Genomic DNA, 10496 nt, shown 5'->3' with positions numbered 1-10496 from the left:
CTGAGTTCAATCAAGATGTCAAAATTACCTGAGTTCAATCAAGACCCACCAACACAGGAAGAAGCTTTTCCATAAATTTATTATATGTTCATTACAAAAAATCATTGGTCCAAAATTTCCATTCTAGGGGTTAGTCAGGAACAGGTAGTCCCTACAATATACAGGGCCCATATGAATAAAGAGAGCCTGGCAAAACTTGAAGAGACTTGGTGTAAACTGTGTGCCAAAAGCTTGTCCTTTCCTAAATGGCTGAGAGAGAGAGAAGAAATGCATCTCTCCCAAACAGGCTTTGCAGAAAAACAGGCACACAGGAGCTGAATATCCTGCTATGGCAGGATTAGTCTCTTGAGTATTGATTTGTTTTGCAAACCACAAAAGAAGATGGGCTTAGCAACACTGAACTATGCAAGTATAGCTTCATAGCCTACCAGTTCAGATTTCTAAAGCAGAAAGGGTTGTTATGATTGCCTTGTCACACCTCCTGTGAGGCAGTCCAGAGAATTTCAGTTGCTGTTCCTTGCAGCGAGCACAACAACGCGTGTCTGCTAGAGACAGGTGACTCAGGCAACCACCAAGGCCCAGGGCACAAGGTGGCCAGGTGAGCCTGCTGACATTGGAAGTCTGTACCAGAGAACAGCAGCTACAGTGTACAGCTCCTCTGCCAGTGGTGAGATAGCACCACACCCCAAGTTGTTGTAACACTTTTTTTTTTCCTCTTTGCATAAAAACATATACCTTGATTCTGGGTCCAACTTCCACCCACTGGAGCACGTTTTACTTTTACCTGCCAAAATCAAGTGCCACAATCTTCTTTACAATTAGAGAGAGACATCTGAAAGTAAAACACACAAGTATGAGATCAGGGGTATTAGGATGTCTGAACCCCCACCCACCAAGAACACCTTTCCCGCAGACAGACTGCCAGGTGAACCAAAGGGTTCTGCTGGAAACACTGTCATGGTGTGACAGCCCCACCACACCACTCCCCACCAACAGCTTCCGCCCCAGCTGTTCAAACCACTCCGTATTCTGGCACCAGGATTAGCTGTACCACCTCAGATGGCACAAGAGCCCCATAACTTGGGTCGCAGGGACTTCACAATCATCTCACAGGCATGCTGCAAGGACAGATTCAATGAGTCAAACATGAGGTACTTGGACACCGCGCAAGTGAGACTCTATGGGTACCAAACAGCTCTGTCATCATGTTGCCAGCTCGATGAATCTGCTGGAGATCGCAGGAGCAGCCTGCTTAGCAGAGTGTGACTCAGTGGTCATCACCAGGGATGGTACAGGACTGCTAAGGCAGCAACAGAAATATCTGAAAAAAAGAATAAATAAGCAATAATCAGCTGCCAGGCTGAAAACAGGATAGGAAATGAGTTTGCATGTTTCTGTTTAATAAAAGATTCAGCTGTAACCCAAGCATTTCCTCTCGTAGGAATCCTAACCTTGTCACTTAAATATTTATTCAGCGAAGCAAACGGCATGAACAGTTTCAATTTTTTAAAACTGTCACTAGAAATCATCACTGTATGTGTCCTTTACAAGAAGGCCACCGTTTACACTGCAGGGACTATTGATCTGAGCAGTAAGGCACCCAAGCTGGAACCACAGAATATCCTGAGTTGGAAGGGACCCACAAGGATCATCGAGTCCAATTCCTGACTACACACAGGACCACCCCAAAAAATCAGACTAAATGGCTGAGGGAGTTGTCCAAATGCTTCTTGAACTCTGGGAGGCTCGGTGCTGTGACCAGTTCCTTGGGGAACCTGCTCCTCTGCCCAACCACCCTCTCAGTAAAGAACCTTTTCCCAACACCCAGCCTGAACCTCCCCTGACGCAGCTTCAGGCCATTCCCTCAGCATGTTCACATCAACCTCGTATTTCTGTGTAAGTCCACCCGACAGGGAGATGTGCCAAACATCTGTTAAGGGCCAAACCCTGCACAGAACTGGAAGCTGTGCTTCACAGAAAAAGAGGAGTCCCTTAGGAAAGCCGTGCGCACTAAGGTCCAGCACAACACCCCAGAGAAGACAAACACCAAACGTATTCTGTTTAGCTGGAAACCTGGGTAAAGTGCTTGTCTTGGAGAACTGTGTTGAACTATCAACTGAAAAGGGTCTCAGATGAGGCAAAACCTCATCTCTGGCCTATCTACAGACACTGGCTCACTGCTGACCTAGACCACATGAAAGGACAAAGGTCTGTTAAAAAACAAGTTGCCCTTGTCTCTGACAAGTTACATGCCACAAGACACATACTTCCTGGCACCTGTTGGCATTTTTCTTTCTTTTCCTTTCCTTGCGTGCACTTGCTGGCACACAGAGTAAGTTGTCTTCAGTGAAGGATGGGAGCTCATGCCTAAAGCTCTGGTATTGGCCACCTGATTCCCACAGGCTGGCCCCAATCTGCAGCAGTGATCTGAGCATCCCTGCAGAGGCTGCAGCAGCAGGAGCTGCCCAGAGGCTCTTGGGCTTAGAACAAGTTACACCCAAACCCATTATGGTGGGCAAAAAGACCAGAAGGCAATGCTGACCTGGCCTTCTGTACCTAGTGAGAATCATCGTATTTGGTTTGTGGTCTGTGCAGAACAGCAGAGAGCAAGGCAGAAAAAATATAATAAAACCACATCTGGCTGAAGAGATTAAGAAACAGAATCTGAGACTTTGCCGCAAGCCGCCAGCATCTCTTGAAATCACCAAGCTGGCCAGAGTCATTCTCCCCCTGAGCACAGTTATTTCTGTGCTGACCAGAGGGCTAAGTCAATAGCAGGGTTCTGCAAGAAATCAAAGTGATTTTTTTTCTGGACTGCCTTTAGGCACTCCTTCCAGGGTTCCCTCGAGGCACCTTTTCTCCCAACATCCTGTAATAACATAGAAGCAGCACAGACAAGGGAACACAGGGACTGTGGCACGAGAGGGACCTGAAACCACATTCAGGAGTCTTGGCCTCATGCAGGAAACAACAGGGTTTCCTCCTCTGTGAGAAACCACGTGTCCTAAAACCCAAGGTACCTTTGCATCTAGGGGTATCAACTATTTAGGATCGCTTTTTCCCATTCCCTTGTTTCCTCTTGATTTAAAATACCAGTACGCGCTGTTGCCACTGGAGGGCATCGCACCAAGCCCTTTCACGAGGCTGCACCGGTTAACAGGTTTACGCCAAATGAGGAGGGCTGAACACCCATTAGGACAAACACGGTTAGTTTTCAGACTGGTTACCGTAACCCCTCGGCGTGTCGTGTCCTTCATCACCCCGTCCTGGAGCCACGGACAAAGGAACCCACGGGCTGTGAGCAAACACAGGTGAGGACATCAGAAGTGTAAGTGCAACAACAGGCAACACAACAGCCCTAGAACGTGGTTTGGTGTATTCGATTCAAATCAAACCCACCCAGCGTTTTCTATACAAACACTTGTCTTTTAACCTGCTCTGGTTACCATGAAAAAAGCCTTGTAGGTAGAGGAAGTAGGTCCTGACTTTATCTCACAGGCAGGCCTTGTTCTTCCACCGTTTAATTTAGGAGGATAGTATCAGTGGAGTCAATATAACGTCACTGGCTCCACTTTCTTAGTCCTCCAGCTAAACCTCGGTAAGACGCTCGGGGCAGTCTCCGGGAGTGGCTGTTCTCTGCTGCAGGAGGCTCTGGAGCCTCCCCGCACAGCCCGCCCGCCTTCCCGGGCGGGCAGCTCCCTGCTCCTTCCCTCAGGCCCAGCCGCACTGCAGCAGCTCTCGTTTCGCGGCAGTACCGGCGTCGTTCACCAGCACGGCACCGCCGGGCAGCCCGACACCTTCCCGCTCAGTCCCCCCCTGCCGAGCACCGCAGTTATCCTGGAGCTGGTCCCCGGGCAGCCCAACGGGCGCTGCTGACTTTGTTACATCCCCTCTCGGTTATATTAACGCCGACGTGCTCGGTATTGGCAATTACCGGGGAGCTGCTGCCGCAGCCCCAGCCCTGCAGCGCCCGCCTTCCTCACCTGCCACGGCACCGAGGCTCCTCCGCCAGCCGGCGGCACGCGGTCCGGGGGCAGCGCGGAAATGGCGGCCGGGTGCCGGGCCCGTCACGGCGGCTGGGCTCGCCGAGGGCCGGGGCAGCCCCCCGAGGCCGGGAGCCGAGCGGAGGGAGGGCCGGGCTCTGCCCACCGCGCCCGGCGCCGCCGGGCCCCCGCCGCCGTGAGGGGTCCGGGGCCCGCCCGGCCTCGCCGCCGCCGCCGCCGCCATTTCCTGAGGGCCGGGCCCCGCCGCTGCTTCCTGGCGCGCCGGGGGCGGGGGCCGGCCCCTGCCGGCCCCTGCCGGCCCGGAACAGAGCGGGCTCTGCCTCCGCCCCGCTAAGCTGCCCTGTCCGGGGGGAGCAAGATTTTTCTAGGAGGGGGACGTGGTTTTAATTTATTTATTTTTAAAGAGAGTTCTGTGTCGGCTGCCCCGCGGGGATGAAATGCAGCGGCCAGGCCAGCCCCGAGTGCCGCAGGGCCCGTTTCTCGCTTTCCCTAACAGCACTCTCCAAACGCTGCCATTTCGCATAGTGCCTGTCTGGTGGCAGAAGGGCCGGGCCCTGGCCAAGTTCCCCTGTCGAAGTTACCGATTTATTCCAGCTCCTGTGCTCACAGCTCCTACAGTCCGTGAGGACACTAACTGTGCATGTAGGGCTGGGCCAACGGTGGCATTTGAAATGCTTTGGAGGTATTTTGGAGGCATTTGGTTTTCTCTTGATCATAAAACAAAATTCCTAGTGTTCAGTTGCAGGCTTTGAAAACACATGGTCAGGAGGGGCCCCGGACCCTTCTGCACCTCCTGCCTTTGATCCACACTGACCCAACAGCTGCAGGAGTACACATGGTTAATGTGCCAGCGCACTGAGGGTCAGGCAGGCCTCATGGCTGCCCGGGTAGTAAAACACTTAATGAAGTGAACACTGAAAGCCCTCACCATTTATAATGTGAGTTACAATGCTTTCTTGTAGCCTCCCAGGCCAGTTCCAGGCAGGAAAATACAGCCATGGGAGAGCAAGCTGAGGGGCAAGGCGGTTGCTAAGGCTCAGCACAGAAGCAGCTGTCACGCATAAGGCCAGGCTGCTGGGCTTCGTGCATGAGTTTTTATCCTTACACAAAGCAAAGAAATAGCCAGCAGTAAAGAGAAGTAGCCATAAACCACTTCTGTGCTCTCCATATTCTAGGGATAACAAAGCTCTGCTTGGCATCAGCAAAAGAAAAGCAAATTGCTCGTCAGGCTTCTCTTCCAGGCAAAGTAAACACTGCCTACTGCCTTTCAAATGGCTTACCAAAGAGCAGTATCTAATCAAAGCCTCTTTCAAACCTGGGCTAACTACTGTTCATGCTATTATTAACTTGAGGCAATTTGGACATAGGGGTCTTTGATTCCTCTGACATGAAAGGTTTAAAGAAGAGAAGGAAGTCACAGTATCGACCTGTGATGCCATGGCATACAGATAAAAGCCTAGCTGGCATTATTGCCTGCAGAGCCTCACTATGACTTCAGGATAGCTCAAGCCTGATTTATAAACTGCAGTTTTCCCCCTTGGGTCCCACAGAGCACAACCTTTCCGCCTCACCCACACCCCACAATAGGAGGGAGAAGGAGGTGGAAGTGTGTGGTCTATGGTGATGATTTATTAAGCCCCAAATTTCTGAGCAGGCCCAAAGAGATAACATGTATTGACATACAGGAAAGGACACTTAAGGAGCACTCTGACTTCCTCACCACCCATCAGATGTAAAATAAAGCCTTTGTTCCCAGTGCAGGACTTCACAACAACCATTTTAAATTCAGCATCACAACGGTTATGGACTGTTCTTGCTTTGTGTTCCTCTGTCTACGCATTAACCCTAGAGTTAATATCTGGCTCTTACAAAAGTTAAATAAGCAAACATCAAAGGATAGACAAAAATACAAATACATTTACGTAGGTCAATTTAACTTAGAAATTTATACTTTTTTTCTTTTGCTGCATGTGATAAAGCAACCATCAGCTTTCAGGCTGTGTTGTGCCCTCTTGATCCCTCAGTGGCTTTCTGCACATTGCTAGTGTATCTTGGCAGACTCTGGGTAAAGTCCGTCGTGGTTCCAGCCTCCCCAGGGCCTCACATGATTTTAGTCCTGTGAGGAGGTCCCTAGCCCCCTAAAAAACCTTGTTGTAGTCAAGGATAGCAGTGAGCCTAGTTTTTGCCAGACCTCGGGGAGCAGCAGTTGATCAGAAGAGATGGAATATGTTTGAGCTTTATTCAGCCACGGCACTGTGGCATTTCAGATACAGACTATAATAACAGGGCTGCATTTGCAGTCTTGGGGCAGACAATTCAGAAAGCCATAGTGATAAAAGGAAGTGGATTTATGGGTAAAAAATAACACTTCAGAGGCAGAACATGAACTGAACTAAACCAATGAAAGAGAAATATGATTTCACTGAAATCAGTACCTTAGGAAGGTTTTTTCTTGAAAGTCCTGAGGCGGGTCTGCTGCTCAGCAGTTTTTTCTGAATGACACTAAGTGGAAAAAAAAAGAAAAACCCTTTTTTCAGATCATCTAGAAACGCTATTGACTCTTGTTACACAAAAGCAGCACAAATACTACTTTGCTAATACATACTAAGCCAGACTTAAATATGTCACTGATAATTGCTTAAAAAATATTGTTAGGTATGTACTCTACGGTGGTTCAAAAGAACATTTGCTTATTTAAAACAGTTTATTTTAAAACAAGCCTTTTTGTTTTCTTCCTTTCTTTCTTCCTTTCTTTCTTCCTTTCTTTCTTTCTTTTTATTTGTGGCTTGATAGAGTGCAGAAAACTCTGTGCTTTCTGACCTTGGCTTGTCAGCAATTTGTCATAGCAGGGGATAGCGTATTTACACTGAGTCTGCCAGCATGGATTTTCAGGGGCTGGGAGAGGCTGCTCAGTTTTAGGGCTTGTTTGCATGGTGAGGAGAATTTCATTCTGTTCTGATAATGTCCTGAGAACTGTCTATTCATGCAGTTGGGTGCTTTCTCCATCACTGTGCCCCAAAACTGTCTGATGTGATGCATGCCATTCCCAGCCCAGGCACTGGCTCTGTGTGTCGGCTGGGCACCTTGCCTGGTTCTCAGCACTTACATTCACACTATATCATTGCAGTCTTACTTACGGTAAACAGTATCTGAAATAGCTGGCACCACCCACCGCTGGGGACAGGCGCTGGGACACGGTGTGCACGCAGCGGTGGCACTGTGCTCTCCCGTGGGCCTTGCTGAAGTTCAGCGAAGGTGGTGAGGGAGGGCGGATTTCTGGCTTCTCAGGAGCTTCAACCAGTGTCTCTGTAAAGTGGCAGTGGCAAACCATTACAAAATCTCCTGCTTTCTAAATTTCTCTTCTTGCCTTTTTTTTTTTTTTTTTGAAAGTCAGCACAGTTAAGCCCAGAGCCCTCAGCAGTAGCCCAGCACCCCCCAGCTCCAGGCCAGGATTTCCCATGGGGTGGGTGCAGACAAAGCACTGTGCTGCCCTGCAGCTTGTTTTACCCACTTGCAAGAGGGCTCTGGGGATCTTCTTGTAAAGCACTTAGGGATCTATGAAGAAAAAAGAATTTTCTCATAAAGGAAAAATGTAATGTAAAGAAAAATATTAGTAGCAAAATAACATCGAATTTAGGCAAAAAGGGACATTTCCTGGTGGAAAAGCAATACTCCTCACGCTCCATGTTGCAAACAGTCAGGGAATTTGGTCAAGCATCATCTATTTCATCTTTAGGCTGAACACAAAACCGTTCCTCCTCCCAAGGAGCTAGGGAGCTGCAGGATCACTAGCATGACGTCGTTCTGCTTGGTTATAAAATGCACTGCACACCCAACTTGGCACTCAGCGTACTTAGGTTGAGCTAAGAGCTAATGTAATGAACTCTAGGGAAGGATTTACATCAAATACTACTCAGGAATATTAAAGACAGACTGGACCAACTTCTTACTTGAATAATTGCACACTTGCTAAATTCCTCCTTTCATTTCAAGGCCAGGCAATCATCTTCCTCACTTCCCCTCTATACATCACTGTGCTATTCCTCGACCTCAGGAAAAACCTATGTGATTAAAGGATGAAGTAACTTTTGTTAATTACCTTGGACTGAAGTTTTAGCTCTAGCAATGACTCTTGCCACTCGAGGGGGGGAGCAAGCAAACCAAGAAAGGCGAGATTCAGATTTCAACAAGTGTCCAAGGCAGCTTGTATTTGCTAACATAATCCCAGAGGCAGAGATGCCTGCAAACACTCCTGAACTTCCTTTTGTACGTGGGAGAACAATGTAAAAGACCTTGCATACACATCCACATGGCACGCAGTGGCAGTGCACTGCTCACAAGCTGCTTCAGTTAACTAATGCACTCTCCTGTCTGTGGATAGCAGTGTAAGGCTTTCAGCCAATACGGGGTATTTTCCCTTTAAGTTCTATCAGAAGAAGAAGACTGCATTGTGCTAACGGTTGTTGCAAGCAGCAAGTGTCCGTCTGAATGGCAGGATTTAGTCGCAGTGTCAGGGACGTGTTTGAGGGAGATCCACAGCCTGTGAAAGTCGAGCAAAGAACTTCTAGCAAATGGGATTGGAAGAAAAATGGAAGACAAAGAAGCTGAGAGAGAAAAAGTGGAAGATCAGAACATGAGAATCCGTTCCCTGGCCTGAGAAGACCTACTGTTACTCCACAGGCTGGGCTTGAAGGTGCAGGATCTCAGAGCCATTTAGAAGCCTCAAACCCATTTTACTTCGTGGCTCTGAATCCTCTGGCCTTTTCTAATTCATTTGGCTCGCTTGTTAAAGAGGATGCTAACACACCAACAGACAAGATTTGCAAAGCTAAATTCACTGAGGTTTGCTTGGGAAGTGTGGGAGGAGATCCTTAAAGATGTTAAATGAAGAAAAAAATGAAAACATGAGACACTTTGCCCTAGTAATATTCAAAGCAGGAGTGAGAGAAGGCATTTACTGGAGATGCAACAAAGACATCCTTTGCTTACAGAACCAAAGCTTCAGCAAAACAAAAAAATATGTGAAGCACCTGGACATCCCCTTTGTTCTGAACCTGCTGCACAGGCTGCAGAGGGACATGGTGGTAATTTAAAAGCTTGTTTTCTGCATCCAAACATCATGTAAGGATGAAATGCAATCCATCCCACTATCATTTAACGAGCACCCCGGGACCACTGTACCTTGGAGGCATGATGTCACACGTCAGCAGAGAGATTATTTGTTTTGAAGCTTGTGAATAGCTCTGAGACTTCATTTCGAGTGCTCCACTCAGAGTCATGACTCAAACCCTTCTGGTCTCACAGAAGGACACAACTGGCTACAGTTTCCCTGTGCTGTCTCTGAGCATCCCGTGAGGGATTAGCAGGTAGTTAATTTTATTATCCTTTCTCCTCTTTCATGTAGGAAAGGCTTTGTCATTGCTTGAATTCCTTCATGTTCATGACACATTTTCTCAAGTATCATATCAATGATGTCTCTACTGAGACAAGCACAGACAGCTACCAAGAAAAGCAATGAAACAAAAACCAAGACATTCATTTAATTTTGTGTGATTTTTAATTTATATAGAGCCATGGGGAAAACTAGTATGAAATCCAGCTTCAGACCTGTGACAAGTTGGCTATGCACAATACCTGTCTGGTTTCTCCTTTGTAAAAGGCAGTTATTACCCAGAATTTTATACCTATCCCTTGAAGGGACCAAGATATTCATCTCGGGCAATTTGCTCAAGTACCAACTTTTTTTTTTCTTTTTTTTTTTTTTCTCTCTCCAGATCATAATAGTTCCAGCCTCACCTGGAAGCAACTAAATTGATACCCAGGTTTAGCAGCAGTATTGCCTGAATGAAAATATGCAACATGAAAAACAGCTAACAATTCTGAATGGCTCATTTAATGCTCAATTGCTGAACCTTATTCAGTTTTACAACAAGCTGTAAGATTAAAGCCCCAGAGGTGAATAAAAGAACTCTCCATTATCATGTCTACATTGGAATTTACTCTTGTATTAGCATTAAACCAAGAACAAAGGAAAAGTGTAGACTTTGTATAAGACTGTCAGACTGTCTGAAATTGGGAGTAATTTTAAACATACTCTTCCAGTTTATTCCAGTGTTCTCCCTTCCACAGTCAAGGACCATCAATACAGCAGTAAACTCATGGTTCCTGTCCCCAGCAGAGCTCCATCCCTGGGTGCCAGACTGAAAAAGCAAAAGGGATGTAATCCACTGAGAGATGCTCAGTGGGAAGATAACTTGGGTGAAGATCAGGCATGCTGGTTCCAGACTTTCTTTAATTATAATCTGTCCCTGGCAACAGGAAAATTTAGATGGACAAAAGAATGAGCAGAGCTGCATTCAGTGGTTGCAAATTACTGTTTTATGTTAAGTGAATTTATTGTACAGCAATACAGGCATAAATCTAGTGATACAGAGGGCTGATTAGCACAGCTCTACACTCCAAGTAATGGCATTAAAGATGCAGTGTGAATTT

At 47.2% G+C, this 10496-nt stretch overlaps 1 long non-coding RNA gene and 1 other non-coding gene across 2 annotated transcripts; both read right to left on the bottom strand.

Moving 5' to 3' along the window:
* Nucleotides 1-60: 60 nt before the first annotated feature.
* On the bottom strand, nt 61-4069 carry LOC118171915. The gene is made up of 3 exons (XR_004753465.1): nt 3984-4069; nt 3228-3295; nt 61-1321 (listed from the first exon to the last, which is right to left on the bottom strand). It is a non-coding gene; the product is annotated as an uncharacterized LOC118171915 (long non-coding RNA).
* Nucleotides 3458-3588, bottom strand: LOC118172453. The gene has a single exon (XR_004753710.1).
* Nucleotides 4070-10496: the final 6427 nt, after the last annotated feature.

Source organism: Oxyura jamaicensis, chromosome 10, assembly GCF_011077185.1.
Source record: "Oxyura jamaicensis isolate SHBP4307 breed ruddy duck chromosome 10, BPBGC_Ojam_1.0, whole genome shotgun sequence".
Classification (NCBI taxonomy): Eukaryota; Metazoa; Chordata; class Aves; order Anseriformes; family Anatidae; genus Oxyura; species Oxyura jamaicensis.
The sequence above is the reverse complement of the archived record's forward strand: the minus strand, read 5'-3'. Positions and strand labels throughout refer to the sequence as shown.